This window comes from Eretmochelys imbricata, chromosome 1, assembly GCF_965152235.1.
Source record: "Eretmochelys imbricata isolate rEreImb1 chromosome 1, rEreImb1.hap1, whole genome shotgun sequence".
Taxonomy (NCBI): Eukaryota; Metazoa; Chordata; order Testudines; family Cheloniidae; genus Eretmochelys; species Eretmochelys imbricata.
In genome coordinates, this window is record NC_135572.1 from 249,485,275 (window position 1) to 249,501,208 (window position 15,934).

The window sequence follows — 15,934 nt, forward strand, 5'->3', positions numbered from 1 at the left end:
TGCATAAACTATTGCTTATGGGAGTTGTGCAGAAACAGGAGGGGAGGTAGCTAGATGATACTCAGACTGCAGTGGCATTAATGTGTGGTGCACAACAAAGCATCAACGATCCTTAACTTGAAACAATGCAGACTTGGACATACTACAGCATTGGTGCTTAAAGTGGCATTATTCCACCAGTTTAATCCTTTAATGTGGTCAGACCACCTGCTCATGTTTTATCCAAAATAGCATACTTCTAGTTTATTCCTTTCTCGTACTTCCTTCTATTTTAATAGAACTCAGCATGTTGATACACCAGATTTTTCTTGTTTAATTTACAAAACTAATATTTCTTCCATTTTGTAATACTATTTTCCCTGCTTATTCTAGTGTTCTTGAGAAAACTTGATTTTTATTATTAGAAAATAACTAATTCTAAGAATTCTTCCATCTTCCTAGCTACCACACCTCAGATGTGGATTAACTATATTGATGGAAAAATCCTTTGTCTGTAGGAAGCATGCAGAGCAGGGCAAGCCCCTACCCCACTCTCCAGAGGGAGCTCAGTGGCCACATTAAAGGGTCTGACAGGCTTGACACTGCCCAAGAGCCGTAGTTTGCCCACCCCTGCATTACTAGGACAGGATGGTGATGCAGCCTATAAATCATGGGAGGTTCATGGACATTTACATAAGATGGCCAGACAAAGTGCATGATATCAGAATTCAAGAACTCTGAACTTCAAGAGTAGGCAAAGAAGAACTATATTTCCACCTAACATGGACAACTTGTATCCACACTGCCATCACTTACCCACCAATGCCAAGGTTCACACAGATTTTTCATGACTACACATTGATAAGCAGCTGCAGGACAGTATGTGACTCTGGGAGAATGAAAGCAAAATGGAGATATGTTGTTGACCCTCAACACTGTCAATGACTAATGCTGCAAATTATATCTGTTTGCTAAATTTTGCAAAACGCGGATTAGAACAAAGGCAAAGTTTTCAATGAACAAACTACCTAGACAGTCAGACAACCCGTGACCCATGTACAGACAAGCAGTTGTAGCTAAGGGAACTGGATCTGGAGCAACACTGTGACTCAAGCACTGATAATAGTTGTTTATGTATTAAAACATACTTCACAATTATTTCATAATGAAGAAACAGTTGATTTGTACTTGCTCAGTTTTGTTTTTCAGATGGGGGTTGTTTCCTGGATGATTTATGTTGTAATAATGAGGAAGATTATATGTAACTGTGGAATTACTGGTTACCACTCTAGAGTTAAGGTTGAGTCAGAAGTCTTCAGTTCAACGTGAGTTTTAAACTTTTATTTTAAAAGAGTCTCAATAAAATGGCAAAAAAAACCACACAATGTCAGTTTTCAGTATTTGAATTTTTCATGCCAATACAAACTGATTTGATACAGAAAATATAAGTGTTCAGCAAAGCTACAAAAAAAAAAAAAAAAAAAGAGTTCCAAAATGGGTTGCCTCAACTGTTTTCAGACATTCTTTGCCAAGAAACTAAAGCACTCTGGGATATGTTCTGTGCCAACTAATAAAATAGTAGTTCTACATTAGGTCCTATTTCTTTGTGTCATGGTTTTTCACTTTTTTGCCATAAAAAAAATGTAACAAGTCAAACTATACTGAGTGAAACAGTAATGCTGGAACAGCTGCTCAAGAAAAAAAACCTCAATCTGGGAGGTATATGTAAGTGAGAGGACTTCCCCATCAAATATCTCTGTAGCCTAAGGGAAGTTCCCTGAACTTGGAAAGAGACTGATTTCAACCCTTATCTTTACTAACTAGATTATAATCCAATGTACCTCACTACTATTATTGACAAAGGCCATGAACTCCAACTCAGAAGGTGGTCTAACTTTATAAGTGAACTGGCACCTCATAGATATATTATGCCAGGTCTCTGCAGAGAAAGTAAAGTTCAGAACTCAGGACTCTGATATGGCAGGGTCAAACCTTAGCTACTCGGTCACGCTACTTTTCAGACAGTACTGTAGTTGGGATAACCAAAGCACATTCAATCTAAGACACTTCTACTCTTGGCTTTGTGGGAAGCCAGGATTCCTAATCTCCACTATGATACTGCTGTCCAGTTGTGTAATCCCACCAGGAAAGCATGGGTCAAGTCATCTTATAGAGACTGACTAAACAGAGGCTAGCAATTACTTCTACTGTTTTTAAGATCTGAACTGGGAGTCTGAAAATCCAGTTCCAACCCATGTTGACGCACTGAGAGGGTAGTATGGTTGCATGCAACAGACTGTGAATGAATAAATCTGTTTTTAATAAGACAGCATGGGAAAAAACAAGGACACAATTATCTATAAATTATAGCATGACACTCAAATACAGGTATCTCATGTGTCAGTCACTGTCATCATCTCCTCCCCCAACGTGACTTTGTACCACAGTGGATAGGTCAACATCAAACCCAACTCAAAAAACTAGGAAATAAACCTTAGTGACAGCTAAAATTGAATCAGGATGCACCCTACCAACTCAAAACATTACACAGAGCAGTGTTTCACAATCTTTGATACCAGAGACCAGCTTGCTGCATTCCTAAACTCTGTCAGGGAGATCTCAGGGACCAGCACCAATCCACAGACTGGTCATTTAAAAAAAAAAAAAAAAAAAAAAACACCCACACACACTGGCCTAGAGCACTCTCACACTTCATAAGGCTTTCACTGCAACCTCCAATAGATACCAAAAGGCAATATGCACACCAACTCACACTAGCACAAGAGTTTACTGATAAGCTCAATACTGGTAAGGCAAAACAACTTCCTAAATATATGCAATGTATGACAGTCAGATTTGAGGAATATGAGGCATGCATTGCTTTTTGTGATCTGTTGGAGGTCAAACTGAAGGGTTCTAGAGCAGAGGTTCTCAACCTTTTGTCTCTGAGGCCCTGCTCGACATGCTATAAAAACTCCAGGGCCCAGCGGGGAGGAGGGGGAGAGGGGCAGGGGCCTGGGAGAGTTGGAACAGATGTGACAAGAGATCAAAGAGATCGCTAAAAACACAAATAATGTAGTAGTTTGATAAGTACCAGCCACATCTCTATCTGAAGTTCATACAATAGGTTTCTCACCCCAGCAGTCTGGCAACTGAAGATGGAAAGCCTATGTACTCTCAGTATTCCAAAAATTCAGCTGGACTTGTTATCACTATACTGAAGGGAGAACGAAACCTTTAAGCCAAGTTGTCTGTCCTTCATGCTATTCACTAAAAGAGCCTGTGACTTTGCCTATGTTCTAAGCAAAAGACTCAGCTGACTGCCCAACTGATTTTATTCTTCTCTCAAGAAAAACTAGTAGAAGGCACTTCCTGTGACTATCCTATACCACTAAAATGTAGGAAATAATCACATATGGTACAGAGGAATGGACAGCTGTTCTGTATTATTTAATTAATTCTTATATCTACTGGACATGGATCAAGCAAATGAGTCAAATTTTACATTGCTGCAGGTTGAACTACTAAACAAAGAACCATCCAGAAAACGACTATAACAGCTATGTTCTAGCTTCAAAATGGATATTTCTGTTGAGTCATGCAAAGTTTGTAGCCAAAGAACCACTCCACAAAGGGGTCCACCAAAAGTAACTTGCAGAAGTAGGCTCCTTATCAGAGCTAAGACAGCTGTTGTTGAAAATGGCCCAACAGGTCTTTCATAAAATGCATTTGCACAAGAGGTTCTGTACAAAGATACTGGAATATTCCAGGCAAACTTCCCTGAAACCATAAAGGACAGGCCATATTTTCTCATTAAATGATAAGGGACAACTTGTATGTTGACTGGACATTTCAAATCTTCCAAAAACTTCCCTTTCTGACTGGCCATGTCAGCTTTGCTAAGAGGAGGAACCAAGCAACGCTAACAAAAAAAAAAAGTGTACAAAATGCCCTGTGTTGTTCAACACATTGCTCCCTGAAATCAGAACATCTGGATAAGAGAGACGGAGCGACTGCTGCTGCCTAGCCAGCAAGAACACCTTGTTGCTGACTAGCACCTTATTCACTTTGTCTTTTAAGAGACTAAAAACAGCGCTATCATAATTCCCTCAGTCACCTAAAATCCTAAATGAACTCTCCCAAGAAACCAGCCATTGAGACTGTGAAGCTCATGAACTCACCTTTGTGCCAGTTCCAACTGATGCTTATAAAAGTTATTTCGCTACTTATTTACCCAAGTGATGACTTATTTTGTTAGCAGAATTTAGCTTACTGTATGTACCTGAATTAAAAGCCTTTAAATGACTACAACATGTGATGTGTACCTACGTTTTACTAACAAGTAAAGTCTTAGTTGTCTAGGAGTTATATTAAATCAGTAAGTAATTGAGAGCACTGAATCTGCAGGAACTACTTACACTAAGCATAGTACTACTTGTCAGGAGAAAATGTGCTTCCCTACAGCAAAAGTTAGTTGCAAGAAACCCTGAGTGTTTCAAAGAGTTCAGTCTAAAAAATAAATAAAATCACACAGACTGTGGTCAAGAGAATTGATGGCTTTTTAGACAGATGGGAAGAAGTTTTAAATTGGCTCATAAGCTAAAGGATTTTACCACTGTTTCACTGAAGTGGCATAAGAGTTTACTGAACTGATGGAATTGCAGAGAAATTTAAATATCAAAATAATGATTGGCATATTAAACTTTGGAATTAATGTAGGACATTTGTGTGTGTACAAGAGGCAAAACTTAGCTATGAGAAACACCTGGGCAAGGCAATTTTGACATTGATATTTAAATAACTTGACTATATTTCTAAATGCTACTTCAGAATTGTTTCAACTGACATGAGCAATCTAATAATTCCAGTGGAGACAAGCTTGACTGGAAGTAAATAAGGATGCATATTTAAGAATCCATAGTTCCATATTAATACCAAAATCACCTGGCTCAGACTAGTCAGCATAAAACTAGGATAGAAGTTTGTCTTTGAATTAATTGAATTGCAATAATCAATGTTGAGTTCAGTTTGACATTCTCACATCTTTATTTTGCTCTCTGAATTTCCCATTGTCTTCAAAACTATTTTAGCTAATAACCCTCAAAATTCATAATAATTCTCTAGTCTATACTTTAGCCAAGGAACAAAGATCCAAAGAACAGCAAGAAACCGAGTAGAGATAACTGGTTAAATTTAACCTCTTTCTCACAGCTCCAGGACACTGCAACATGTTCTACATACAGTAACTCCTTGCTTAACGTTGTAGTTATGTTCCTGAAAAATGCGACTTTAAGCAAAACAATGTTAAGCGAATCCAATTTCCCCATAAAGAATTAATGTAAACAGGGCGGGTTAGGTTCCAGAGAAATGTTTTTCACCAGATCCAAAAAAAACAAAAAAAACGAGGGAGAGACACAGTATAAGTTTTAAACAAACAATTGAAGACTGTACATAGCAATGATGATTGTGAAGCTTGGTTGAGGTGGTGAAGTCAGAGGGTGGGATATTTCCCAGGGAATGCCTTACTGCTAAATGATGAACTAGCATTTGGCTGAGCCCTCAAGGGTTAACACATTGTGATAGACACACATCCTGTGTGAGAGAGATGTGCATTGTCCCTTTAAGTACACTGACCCCACTAAGTACATTGCCTTTTTAAATAGATCAGAAAGTTGAGAGAGCAGCTGCAGCCCCTTCCCTCCATCCTGAGCCCTGTCGTGTCTCCCCCCTGCTCTATGGATGGGATAAGCAGGGGGGTAGAAGCAGGGGGACACCGTGACATTAGCACCCCTCTTCCCTGCCCCTGCCCCCCCCCCCCATAGCAAGCAGAAGTCTCCTGGGAGCAGCTCCAAGGCAGGAGCAGCACATGGCAGTGGTGGGGGAAGGACAGCTGAACTGTTGGCAAATTGATAGCCTGCTGGGTGGCTGCTGCATAGGGAACTTAAGGGAGCGAGGAGCTGATAGGGGGCTGCCGGTCCACCCAGGTTCCAAGCCCCCCCCCCCCCACCCCATCCCCCCAGCTAGCTGCAACAGGCTGCTCTTCCTGCAAGCAGTGGACAAAGCAGGTGGCTGCCAAACATTATAAGGGAACATTGCGCAACTTTAAATGAGCATGTTCCCTAATTGATCAGCAACATAACAATGAAACAACATTAACCAGGATGCTAAAGTGAGGAGTTACTGTAATCCAAGCCCAAGAACTCCACCAAATCAAGAGAACAAGATGGTATTTAAAGCATTAGAAGCTTGGTATGATCCAGTACATTCATGGATTACATATGATATGCAGTTTGCACCTGAAGCAACCCACCGTGAAGTGCATTGCAGTAGTAGACCTACATGTCAAAAACATGCATCAGTTACCAGTTCAAACAAGCTAAACAATTGGTTCAGAGAGTGACAAAAAAGTTAAACTCAAATTTCTTAGCCACCAGCCTTCTTGCTCCAGCTACTAGATAACTTTCCTTTTCAGACTGTAACCTGCCAATATTCTTGAGATAAAAGCCAATCTTCGCCATGCCCACATTTTTCATGTACTGGTTTTCTGAAGTAACTCCACTTTCAGATTGGAAGGCTTAGATCTAGGAAGTTTTACTAATACTCTAATCCAACAGGCACTAACAAAAGGAATCTACTGATTAGATTCAAATGTGTTAATGCATATTAATTCTACAGAACCCAAGGGCTACCTAAGGCATGCAAGGGCTTCTTTTCCTGCTCCCTAGATTTAAAGCTTCCACGTTCATTGACTGTTCCATAGAAGGCAGCATGAATTCTAACAAAAGGCTTTGACTTAGCTGTACAGATCTTCATTACTGGAAACTGTGCCCTAAGCCCCACTGCAACACTCCAAAGAATTCATGTAGATTAATCTAAACAGCACAAACACACACTCCTTCAGCAAAATCAGCAGGATTACAAGTGACATCAAAGTTTAGCAAGCCAGGGTGCGTCCCATAATGCCCTCATATATCACATCACTTATCTGCTAGCCAATTATACGAATGTGCACATTTGAACAAACAATTAAAACATCAGGTCTCAGTTTAGACCTTGCAGTTCACATATAACAGTATTTTATTTGCGCAAGAAGCAGATATCAATTCATAGAATAGTTGAACAAGAGAGTCAGTGTTACTCTATTGCTGCACTATACCAGGACAAACAAAAACCATTCCACTCACTCAGAGCAAGTAAGACGCTATCATTCCCATCCTGTTTCAGGGGTCCTTTGCCTTATGTTTCACTACCTCTGGGTATCTGGCTCCACAAATGGCCTCATCTTTAAGCAAGGGGGAGCAGAACCCACAGTCCTCTGAAGGATAGGGAAAAATGACACCACAAGCAGAGAATCAGTGAAATGTTTCCCACCTGGGGAAAGCTTGATAGCTGAGCTTTGAAGACCAATGTCAAGTTTGATAGAGCTGATAAGCTAGAGAAGAGTACAAGTTAATTTGAAATGGATACCAGGGGAAAAATTTCGTGACAAAAGAAATTGCAAAAAATTGGTTTTACAAGTGGGGAAGACAGATTAATTTGGTATAGGTGAAAAAGAAATATACTCATGTCTGCATGAACAAGTATATATGGCTATATGTAAAAAGCAGCGCTGTTAGTTATTTGCTGTTAACTCAAGTGATCAACGCAAAATTAACTAGATTAAAAATAGTTGTCATTAATTGCTGTTTTAACTGCACTGTTAAATATATTTGAAAATGTAGAAAATTTATTTCAATTACAACACAGAATATAAAGTGTACAGTGCTCACTTTATATTAAAAACATTTGCACTGTAAAAAGGAATAGTATGTGTCAATTCACCGTATCCAAATACTGTAATGGAATCTATCATGAAAACACAACTTACAAATGTAGGTTTTTTGTTACATAACTACTCAAACACAAAACAAAGTAAAACTTTAGAGCCTACAAGTCCATTCAGTCTTACTTCTTATTCAGCCAATTGTTAAAACAAACAAGTTTGTTTATATTTATGGGAGATAATGCTGCCCACTTCTTATTTACAATGTCACCAGAAAGTGAGAACAGGCGTTCACATGGGACTTTTGTAGCTGGCATCGCAAGGTATTTAGTGCATCTGGCATGTAAAGATTCATGTCCTTTCCTGCTTCAACCACCATTCCAGAGGACATGCTTCCATGCTGACGACGCTCATTAAAAAAATAATGTGTTAATTAAATTTGTGACTGAACTCCTTGGGGAAGAATTGTATGTCTCCTGTTCTGTTTTACCCGCATTCTGCCACATATTTCATTTTATAGTAGTCTCGGATGATGACTCAGCACATGCTGTTCATTTTAAGAACATCTTCACTGCAGATTTGACAAAAGGCAAAGAAGGTACCAATGTCAGATTTCTAAAGATAGCTACAGCACTAGACCCAAGGTTTAAGAATCTGAAGTGCCGTCCAAAATTTGAGAGGGACGAGATGTGGAGCATGCTTTCAGAAGTCTTAAAAGAGCAACACTGATGCGGAAACTACAAACCCCAAACCATCAAAAATGCCGGTGGCATCTGACTCAAAGGATGAAAATGAACATGCATCGGTCTAAACTGCTTTGGATTGTTATCGAGCAAAACCTGTCATCAGCATGGAAGCATGTCCTCTGGAATGGTGGTTGAAGCAGGAAAGGACATATGAATCTTTAGCGCATCTGACATGTAAATATCTTGTGACACCAGCTACAACAGTGCCATGTGCATGCCTGTTCTCACTGTCAGGTGACATTGTGAACAAGCAGGCAGCATTATCTCCTGCAAATGTAAACAAACTTGTTTTTTCAGCAATTGGCTGAAGAAATAGGACTCAGTGGACTTGTAGGCTCTAAAGTTTTACATTGTTTTGTGTTTGAGTGCAGTTATTTTTTGTACATAAAATTCTACATTTGTAAGTTCAAATTTTCACGATAAAGAGATTGCACTACAGTACTTGTATTAGGTGAATTGAAAAATACTATCTCTTGTTTTCTTTTACAGTTCAAATATTTGTAATCAGAAATATAAAGTGAGAATTGTACACTTTGTATTCTGTGTTGTAATTGAAATTAATATATTTGAAAAGGTAGAAAACATCCACAAATATTTAAATAAATGGTATTTTTTTAATCACACACTTCGTTTTTTTAATCACGCGACAGCCCTAGTTTAAATGGGTTACCCTCATTCCCTCCACCCCAGATCTCAGCTCACATAGAAGAGCAGGAAGACACCCAAAAGGAGCGGAGTTTCCCCAGATACCTGAACACATGGTGAGCAGGGAGCCTGCAAAGAAGCAGGGCTCCCCCAGACGCCAGCACATATAGGGAAGGGGAAAATTCAGGTCTGACAGGCCCCACCACATCTAAATCCCCAACCCCCCCCCACCCATCTTCTCCCCTCCCATTCCCCTTAATCCCTCCCCCGAGCCTTCTGACCCCTCTTCCCTCTCCTACCACTCATTCCCATAATGCACCCATTCCTTGCTGCAGACCCATACACCTCATCCCCTACTGCCATTCTTGTACAGCTCATCACGTCTCCTCTCCCAGTAAGCATTTCCATGTGTAATTTATTTTCTTTTTGAAGACAGTTTCAGCATCTGACTATTTTACTGTACTCATAACATTTCTCCAAAATTAAAAAACAAAACCACACAGTGACAGGCTGCTTTTTCCCAAAAATGTTTTCAGTTCATTCTCAGTTTTCTGCCCAGGGTGAATCTCAAACTTCAAGTTGCAGGCTCAGAGAGGTGTCCCATTCATCTCAATGAGATGTTCTTAGCTGATAGAGAATACCCCCCATGGTGATTAAAATAGCCTGAAACAATAGCTACAAAACAAGTGACATGAGTGAATCACTTCAATAGGTGTTCCCTTTTCCCCATCCCCATGCTGGAATTTTTGATGTGTCAAGCACATCTGTTCTCAGCTCCTGACCCCAGTCTCAGCTGTGTTCTTGGTGCTTGCCTTTTCTAAGCTCCCCAGAGAGGGGCAGGGTTTACCCAGATCTTGGCTCACATGGGATGGGAGTTGGGGAGAAGGGCTCAGACACCAACAGAAAGGCAAGCCCCTCCCAGACCCTGGCTCACATGAGGGGAGCAGGGAAGAGAATCACATCCCCAAAGACGGGCAAGATCCCAGCACCCACACGGGGGAGGGACCAGGGCTCAGGAACCACTGGTGGGACAGATCCCAGCTCACATAGGGGGTAGGTAGAGGGATTCAGACCCTCCAGATAGGCAAGCCCCCGTAAGACCTGGCTCACTTGAAGAGGAAAAGGGGGGTTACACCCCTACAGATGAGCTGGGGCCACTAGATTAAGGCACACAAACAGGAGAGGAATGTAAGACCTGACAAGCACTCCCGGCCCCCCATCACTTACTCCCATGTCCCTTCCCAGTGTCCCATCTCCTTACTCCCCAACCCCTCTCTCCCTATTCCCACCTATTCTTCCACCCTTAATCACCTTTTCCTCTCAGTATTTCCTTGTCTAGTTTATTTTATTTTAAAAAAAATAGTTTGTGCCCTCTGAATGTTCAGTTGTGCTCAGATTACATCTGACCAAAATAAAAATCTCCTTTTGATAGAGGCAGCATGCCTGTTTGGGGCAACATGCCTGTTTTTTTTATTTCAGATTTCTGCCCTGGGGATTTCTGCCTCAGTAGATGAGGCTTGGATTTAATGACCACAACATGTCTTTGAAGCCACTCAGGACCTGTGATGCAGAAGTAGTTATCCAGAGAGTTAGCCTCTTTGCACATGCTCAGTAGGCACAGAAATAACCATGAGGCTTATGATCAGCTTAATTGGAAAAGCAAAATCTTTTTGAATTAAGATTTAAATTTGATTTCCCTCAGAAGGTACACGTAATTTGGGGGTAACCATAAAGCATGGGACATCCTGATGTGATTAGCTGAGCCCTGGTTTGATCTCAATCTGCAAGCAAAAAGAAGCTGCCAGAATCTCTGAACTTTAAGAAAAGCTGTCTTTCCCCCCAACCCACAGGCGTATCTCCTTAGTGAAATGGCCCCAAATTTAGATCACTAACAGACCCCACACCCTGCATGAGACACACTACATTTCAAAGCAATTCAAATAAACATGCAGATTTTATAGCACTTAGAGACAAGCTTTAAACAGAAAGCTTTCGCTCTGCTATAATTGTTTGTATTACAGTAACAGTCAGGTGCCAGGTACTTTTGGCCAGTACTCCAGCCGCTCCAAAGCCCTCTTTTTCCTTCTGTTAGCAGCGCCTGGTTTTATCTTCTGTTCTCAGAGGACTTCATTAGCCCTACTAATAGCGAGTTACAGCAAGTGTCACATTCCCAGAGGACTCCATTAAATTTCATGGCCAAAGCTGCGTACTGTAATGATACTGAAATCCATCCTAATGCAAGTTTTCCCTACATGGACATAACTTCACGTCAGGAACCCTGCACTGACCTATAGGTGTAAGGATGCGTTTCTGCAAGTACTCCTGCACTATAAGTCACATGACCCCCATAACCAGCCAGTCAGCATCTAAGTTTCCCCATCATTCAAGTGCTTTTATTTTGCTGAATGTTGTCTCAAACAGCTCTCAGAAAACTGGGAAGAGCCTGATGGACTGGAAAGAAAGAGGCTACTATTCCTCCATGAGGAACGTTTCATTACAGCAGCACACACAGACCCGTAATTGTGGAAAAGAGAAAAGGAATTCTTACAATGAATACATGCCACCATGCATACAACATCTTGTATCTAATCTGCTCATCTTTATTCCATGGCTGTCTCACCTCTATGCCAGATGTTGACTTGCTTAGTAGTGCTTGACTAGACACCAAGTCTAGAGCCCAACATTTGGACTGTGAAAAATTGTTTTTAGCCACTCCCTTCTTCCCCCACAGTGATTTAGACGTTTCCATGCAGTGTTGGAAATTCAAACAAAACAGCACCATGTGTGCCAAGAAGGAGTAAAACTGACTAGTAAATTAAATCATTAAAACTGAAATCTAAAAATATGAGTTAAAAACAAACTTTTCCTTGCACACGTTAAGTATCAATGTTGAAAGTGCTCATTTAAATTCCTGAGCTCCCTAACTCTGCCAGTACTCCCCTGTTTAAGTTCAGTGGTTCATCACCTCTCAAACCAAGGCCATATCTACACTACAGGGGCTGCAGCAGTACAGCGACAGGCTGCAGCTACACCGCTGTAGTGCCACAGAACAGATGCTTCCTACAACAGAAGGGTTTTTCCATCACTGTAGGTAATCCACCTCTAAGCGCCTGTAAGAATTATTCCACTGACCTAGCCACATACACACAGTGGATTACATCAGCACAGCTGTGGTGCTCAGGGATGTGACTTTTTCACACCCTGGAACGCTGTAGTTACATTGACCTAACTTTTAAGCATAGACCAGGCCGAAGTGAAAAGCAGCCTTAGCAAAATGAAACTACTTTCCAGAAGGAAAAGGAGGACTTGTGGCACCTTAGAGACTAACCAATTTATTTGAGCATAAGCTTTCGTGAGCTACAGCTCACTTCATCGGATGCATCCAAAGAAGTGAGCTGTAGCTCACGAAAGCTTATGCTCAAATAAATAGGTTAGTCTCTAAGGCGCCACAAGTCCTCCTTTTCTTTTTGCGACTACAGACTAACACGGCTGCTACTCTGAATACTTTCCAGAAGGCAGCCAGCAATACATCTCACACTGACCACAATCTTGCAATACAATAAATAGGTTTTTGCCATTTCACCTGTCCTCAAAGTAAACCTGGAGGTTTGTCCTGTTAGCCTGAACTGGGTTAAGTTAGGGCTTTTACTTCTACATCAGACAATTCAGATAGCTTGCCCAATAAGCACATATCTTGTAACATTTATGCTCCAGCTAGATTTTGTGATTGATCTTCTGACATTAAAAGCACAAGTCTCAGATTCCAGATCGACCACACGGTTGCTGCCACGTGGAGGGTAGACATAACCCTTCCACACATCTTATTGCAAGGCTTTGAAGAGGTTCTCCTCTTGCTTCGAATAAACTATGCTCTGAAAATAGGATGCTGTGTACTGAACCCATGTGATCAGATAACTAACAGAGGCTTCTATTATTCAAAAGTGAATGCGGTGGGGTGGGGTGGGGGGGGATTCTAGAAACTAGCCATTTCAACGAGTAAGAATGGGTGGCCAAAAACAAAAACTAATTTTGCCACCACACCCTTATTTTTTACAAACTGATTTTTTTTCATAAATCTTATTTATCAAGACCAATTAATTGCTTTAAAAAAAAACAGAGCCACTAACCCACCATCCAGGCACAACCCCACCAAATCAGTACGCCTGCTGAAAGCAAGGAGAAAATGTTTATAAAATTGAATTTGTTTTACTTCCAAGCTCTATCAAAGAATGAAAAGATTTAAAGTGGTACAGTCTTTCCCCCAAACACTTTCCCCAAAGGGTTTTTCATAACTGCTTCTCTCCTGTGTAGCAGGTTCTTTTCTCAGCTACCCACTGAAGTACTAAAGTCCAGACTCTCAAATCATAAATACATTAGCCTTTGAAAAATGACTTCTTTCCATTTGAAAATGTAAATTTTACTTAGACATTTGGTTCATTAAGTACATTACTTAATGCAAACCCTGAAGACTTGACCCACAAAATTTCTTTGTCTCCACACCAGAAAAATCTTGACAAACAGGGTCTCTGGAGAGGCAGAAGCAAGTCTATTCCTTTCATATATTTCACATATATTTCATGATTACACAACTACATTACTAGATTTCTGAAAATCCATTTCAAGGTTGTGTTCTAATACTTAGTACATTGGGACACATGAATGTTGCAGTGTCTGAAACAGCAGCACAAGTGCTGGTCTGATGAGACCATCAGAAGGGCCTCATTTTTTATTTTGTAATCTGCTGGAATGAAGCAAGATCACTGAAAACTCACCACCTCAAATATTCAATTGAAGGTTCTCTATGGTCAGTTGTCACTAAGTCTTAGAGAAGACACTAGCATTATGAGCCCACTGCCAACTGTTGTTACTGATAACCACCCCTTCACTACCTGATCAATGGCAACTCAGGCACCTGTACAAAAGGCTTTTAAGGACTTCTTGTGATGTCTTGTCCTTTACACCCAGTGTACAGGGGTCATAGTGGGGGCAAGAATCTCACCCACAATTATTAAAATGCTAATGAGCATCAGCGTCTGCCCACACTAGAACCACCACCATTACTACTCATCATGGAACAGCACTGGTGAGAGAAGTTAGAAGAAAAATGGTCAAATTGTTTAGACAGGCCTTAAGACCTGATGAGGGTTAACTAAACTGTTTCAGCAGTGAGGACAGTTAATGTTCCAAGGGTGACCATGTAGTGACCCAGTGAGCCATAAACATTACTGGTGTACTAAAGAGGTAGGTTTTCAATTAGGAAAGCACCTTTATCATTGATGAGAACACACTTGATTAACAAATCAGATCATTAACAGAAAAACATTCACCATAAGAGTTGCTGCTATATCAGGTTTCAGAGTAACAGCTGTGTTAGTCTGTATTTACAAAAAGAAAAGGAGTACTTGTGGCACCTTAGAGACTAACCAATTTATTTGAGCATAAGCTTTCGTGAGCTACAGCTCACCTCATCGGATGAAGTGAGCTGTAGCTCACGAAAGCTTATGCTCAAATAAATTGGTTAGTCTCTAAGGTGCCACAAGTACTCCTTTTCTTTTTGCTGCTATATCAGTCTGCCATAAAACAATCCCTTCCCCTCCTCACCTCACATTTTAACTGCACTTAGGAAAGTTCAGTTTGATGGCCTGGACTGAGCTGGGATTGATAGTGGGACTGAGCCTTTCACCTCTACATCACTGGTTCAGATTCAGCCCAGCTCAATAGTTACCCTTCAGAGACCAGATCAAATACTATGACATTTTACCATGCCTGAACTCTTGTCTACAATCTGATTTACTAACCTGGTTTAACAGGTTAGATTAGAATAAATAATATTCAACATCTCAGCTATCACTGACATACTGCTAAACAGGACTGTCCTGTTCCACACTGACTACTAAGGTGATCTTTAGGCTGAATGCAGTTAACAGAACCATTGGCAAGTGTATAAATATGGTAAAAAGTGTAAGGATGTAGACAAGGCCTAAATGAAATGACTTATCAATAAAATCCCTACAGAACATGTCCACACGACAAAACCATCACCACAACTGGCACTAACTGGAACCCCTGCTGGCCAAGTAACAAATGAGACAGGGTGACAAAGTTTCCTTCTCCCCAAAAAGTAGTCCTTCCAGACACAGCTGAAGCATGCAGAAGGGTGGTGTGGGGAAACTTATTCTGCTTTCTGCCTGTGCACCACCTGAAATCCCAGGAGGCAATTTCCAGTTGTCAATTCAGCACTTCTCAACACGAAAGTTAATAATTTTTCTGTTCTGAAGAATTGTATAGACTGTGTTTGGTAGGGGAGGAAAGTTACACAGTACATAATTAAGAATTTCAAAGACTGATTTCTGGGGAGACCATAATTATTTTCCTCAGATGTTAAAGTGCTCTGACTTTGAAGCCCCTCTACTTCCATACCCTATTGCAGTCAAACATGCCAAGTAAAGACTTCATTTCCAAGTCTTAAGAAGAGGATTATACCATAAGGACAACTTTAACAATTAGATCCTTGAAGAGAAAATTAGGTACTTACCTAAAAACCTCCACAATTACACTAATAGATGCAATTTTAAATAAGGAATAAATATGCAGAACAGTTTCTGAAATGACAAATGTGCATGGCAGTTTACAGATGCAAGGTGGCAAAAGTACATGTGTCAAAGAGATTATAATCTAACATTGAGTAATGGCTATATGTCAACAAATATTAAGCTAATATGGAGACACGTCCAAGAAGTCACTGAATCAATTCCACCTTTTTGTCATATAAAATTTAGGAATGTTCATGACAAAATGGGAT

The 15,934-nt window shown here is 40.5% G+C and overlaps 1 protein-coding gene across 3 annotated transcripts in view; it reads right to left on the minus strand.

Annotated features, from left to right (window-relative positions):
- The window catches only part of ADIPOR2 (adiponectin receptor 2), a 69,016-nt gene that overhangs the window by 52,068 nt on the left and 1,014 nt on the right, over positions 1-15,934 (minus strand). Inside the window, exon 2 of one of the 3 annotated variants that reach the window (XM_077827297.1) lies at positions 15,668-15,734. The exons of 1 other annotated variant lie outside the window; for it this stretch is intronic. The gene's annotated coding sequence lies outside the window, so the exon portion shown is untranslated. Of the gene's footprint in view, positions 1-795; positions 869-15,667; positions 15,735-15,934 lie in introns of those variants that run through there. One more of the 3 variants, XM_077827305.1, reaches the window with a different exon arrangement.